General features: G+C 68.3%; 1 pseudogene; it reads right to left on the reverse strand.

Annotated features, from left to right (window-relative positions):
- Nucleotides 1-3,141: 3,141 nt before the first annotated feature.
- LOC141569536 (5S ribosomal RNA) lies at nt 3,142-3,261 on the reverse strand (annotated as a pseudogene).
- Between the last annotated feature and the right edge of the window lie 533 nt (nt 3,262-3,794).

The following is a 3,794-nucleotide window of genomic DNA, read 5'->3' on the forward strand; positions in this document are numbered from 1 at the left end:
CACGGGGAGAGATCTCCTGAACGAGAGCCAGAGCCCAACAGGCATGTCACAGAGCCTGTCAGGTATGGGGTGGGGGAGGGTGGGAGGGGCCGCACAGGCACAGGGCGCTGTGTTGAAGTGGCAGCTCCTCCACCAGGTGTGGTCGTGCCCGGGGCTGGGCTCCGCTAAGGAGGCATTGCCCTGGCGTTGGCAGTCACCATTGAAGCCTCCGGGGCGGGCCGCCAGGGTCTCCGGAGGGCCTGTGGTCTCTGAGCCCCGCCCAGGCACCCGCCCGCGGGAGGAGAGTGGCAGCCCCCAGGCACCCTGGTTGTGAGGGTTGTGCGCCTGCGTGCCTGCTCTGCCCTTGTGGTGGTCTCCCCTGGAGTCGATGGCGCGTGGTGCGTTGGGGTGCTGCTCCCGCCGTCCCCTGGTTTGTCCCGGCTCTTTGTGCCCTGTGTTTCAGGGACACTGTGGGAGGCAGGAAGGGAGGGCTCCTGGCTCTTGTGGGAGACGGGAGGGGCGCGCGGGGGTGTGGGGCGAGGTGCCTGCCAGCGGAGACAGAAGACTCCGGTGGGGCGGGGCGGGTGGGCGTCCCGTTTGCCCGAGGACACGCCGATCCTGTGTGTCGGGTCCCGGGGGCAGGCGCAGGGATGGGCGTGCCCTGGGCTCGGGCCGAGGTGCAAAGCACCGGCACGTCCTGGGATGGAGAGCCTGGTGGAGGCCTGCGCAGGCAGCCCTGGGCTTGGGCGTTGGGGGTTGCTGCGGCGGCAGGGTCGGGAGCGAGAGGGAGCCCTGCGATGGCGGTGGCGGCGGCGACCGACTGACTGCTGCAGGCTGACGGCCTGCCTGAAGAGCACTAAGAAGAGGGAGTGGGGGAGCCCTGGCCGACAGGCCTGGTGTGCGGAGGATGCAGAGCTTGTAGTGCTGGGCGACTGACCCTCCTCTGGCCAGGGGACCTTGGCTGCCTGGGCGGCTGCAGAGGGCAAGGGGGCAGCAGGGGTTCGGAGGAGCCACGCCCGGGCGGCGGCGCAAAAGGAGAGGCGAGCAAAAGCCTGCAGCTAGTCCCAGGCGGTCTCCCAGCCAAGTGCTAACCAGGCCCCTCCTGCTTAGCTCCCGAGATCAGAGGAGATTAGGCGCGTTCATGGTGGTATGGCCGTAGACGCTGGGACCCGGCTCCCGCGCCCCAAGAGCCTGCTCCCGGCCTGCCTCTGACCGCGCGCCGTGCTGCTGGGCCGCTAGGGTGGCGAGCACGTCTGCCTGAGCGCCTCCCGCCCGCTCCCGCCTCCTCGGACGCCGCTGGTGTGGGCGACAGGCTACTCCTGGCCCGCAGCAGGCCCCTTCGCGCCCCAGTGGCTCCACGGGCCTCTGTCACTTCCCTGACTGAGACATATGTCTGGGCGCCCTGGCATCCTGGGCCTCCCAGGCCCGAAGGCTCACCCCGCCCCCTACCCCAGCCCTCTCATCTCCCCCAGCCCCACAACCACACCCCCTTGCTGCTGTGCGGCCCCCCCCTCTCACGGCCACCGAGGGGTCAGCAGGGTCCTCTCAGTCCCCTCCGGCCCTAGGGACGTGCAACCCAGGCCTGGCCTGACCGGACCCACCCACAGGCTCAAAGCCAGGGAGAGCCACCCGTGCCACCAGGCTGCAGCATCTCCAGTCTGCAGTCACCCTTCGCCACAAGCCTCCAGTCTGGGCCCTGGTACCCTCGTCAGCGACGGGCCCGCCCGATGTCCGGTCCCTTCACTGGCTACACGTCACCTCTCCTGACCCAGGGAGGTGAGAGAGAGATGAGAGAAGGCCAGAGACGGAGCAAGAGAGAGGCGGAGAGAGACAGACAGGGGACTGTGGGGACAGACTGCAGAGAGCACTCTCCAGGCTCTGGGCCTCGCGTGGAGGGTGCTGCTTGGGGCTGCATGGTCATCAGCTGTGACCAGCTTGGCCATCAGCTGTTGCCAGTTGGCCACTAGCCACCGGAGGAGCTGCGGTGGCCAAGCTAGGAAGGGCGGATCGTGGGCTGCAAATTGCAGAGGGGCGCGGATTGCAGTGGGCCCGCTTGGCGGGTCCGCGGGCGGTGTGTCGGTGGGTTGGCAGAGAAGCGGCCGACAGGTTGGGGATCGGGCGGCTCCGGCTTGCCGTGTCTCCGAGCCAGCCGCCCGTGAGACATAGTGCTATGAGCCCCCTATCCGTGGCTCTGTTGGTGTTCCCTCTTGGCCTCGCCATATCCTGCGTTCTTGTGCGGGCAGAGGGACTAGAGTCCCCCCTGGACAGGGACCGACAGAAGAGCAGGAGGAGGAGAAAGAGGAAGCGAGATCGAAATATACACCTATATGTACCTGTATGTACCTAGACATACAGAGAGACATGGACAGAGACAGAGAAAGAGGGGGCTGGCACGCGGGGAGAGAGCTCCTGAGCCAGAGCCAGAGCCCAACAGGCACGTCACAGAGCCAGAGAGACATGGGGTGGGGAGGGGGAGGGACGCAAGCGGGCACACGGACTGGGACAGGCACTGACGCTGCTTTGAGTGGCAGCTTCTCAGCAGAAGTGTGGTAGTGCCCGAGGCTTGGCTCCACTAAGGAGGAAGGGCCTGTGCATTGAAAGTCACCCTTGAAGCCCCCGGGGCGGGCGGGAGGCCAGTGGGCTCGAGCCCCAGGAACCCCGCCCCGCAGGAGAGAGTGGCAGCCACAGGCACCCTGGTTGAGAGTGTTGTGTGCCTGTGTGTCTGCACCTCCCCTTGTGGTGGTCTCTCCTCTAGTCCGAGCGCGTGCGGTGTGTTGGAGTGCTGCTCCCTCAGTCCCTGCTTTGTCCCGGCTCTTTGTACCCTGTGTGTTGGGGCCACTGCAGGAAGGAGGGTTCCTGGCTCTTGTGGGCGATGGGAGGCGCGCAGGGGTGTGGGGAGAGGTGCCTGCCGGCGGAGACACAGGCTCGGCTAACTGCTGCTGGCTGACTGCCTGCCTCAGCGAAGAGGACTAAGAAGAGGGTGTGGGGGTGAGCCCTGGCCGACGGGCCTGGTGTGCGGCCGGGGCTGCCAGCTTGTAGCGCCGGGTGGCTGACCGGCCTCTGGCCAGGGGGAACTTCGGCTGGATGGGCGGCTGCAGAGGGGCAAGGGGCGGCAGGGGTTCGGAGGGAGCCACGCAGGGGCGGCGGCGCAAAAGGAGAGGCGAGCAAAAGCCTACAGGTATTCCCAGGCGGTCTCCCATCCAAGCACTAACCAGGCCCCTCCCTGCTTAGCTCCCGAGATCAGAGGAGATCGGGCGCGTTCAGGGTGGTATGGCCATAGACGATGGGACTCGGCTCCCCGCGCCCCAAGAGCCTGCTCCCGGCCTGCCTCGTGAGCGCGCGCCATGCAGATGCGCGGCTCCGGTGGCGAGCATCGACCTGCTGGCCGGCTCTGCCAGCACCGCGTCCCCCCCCCCAGTCCGGCTCCCCGCCTCTTCCGAATGCCCCTGGCGTGGGCGGCGGGCTACTCCTGGCCGGCAGCGAGGCCCCTTCGCGCCACCCGAGGCTCCATGGGACACTGCCACTTCCCTGATGGTGCCAGAAGTCGTGGAACTCTGGCATCCTGGGACTCCCCGGACCCAGACCGCCATACACCCCGCCCCCCTACCGCCACCAGGTTTACCAACAACCGCACCCCCAAGGCTGGGGGAGGCCTGCACCAGCAGGCAACCCTGGGCTTGGGAGTTGTGGGAGGACCCCGCGGCGGCGGCTTGGGCGGCTGCGGAGGGGGGGGGCTGCGGCGGCGGCGGCGGCGGCGGCGGCGGCGGCAGCAGTGGCGGCGGGGGACGCGGCGGAGGCGAGGGAGGGTGGGGAGG

The sequence above is a fragment of the Rhinolophus sinicus genome, linkage group LG18 (genome assembly GCF_036562045.2).
Source record: "Rhinolophus sinicus isolate RSC01 linkage group LG18, ASM3656204v1, whole genome shotgun sequence".
Lineage (NCBI taxonomy): Eukaryota > Metazoa > Chordata > Mammalia > Chiroptera > Rhinolophidae > Rhinolophus > Rhinolophus sinicus.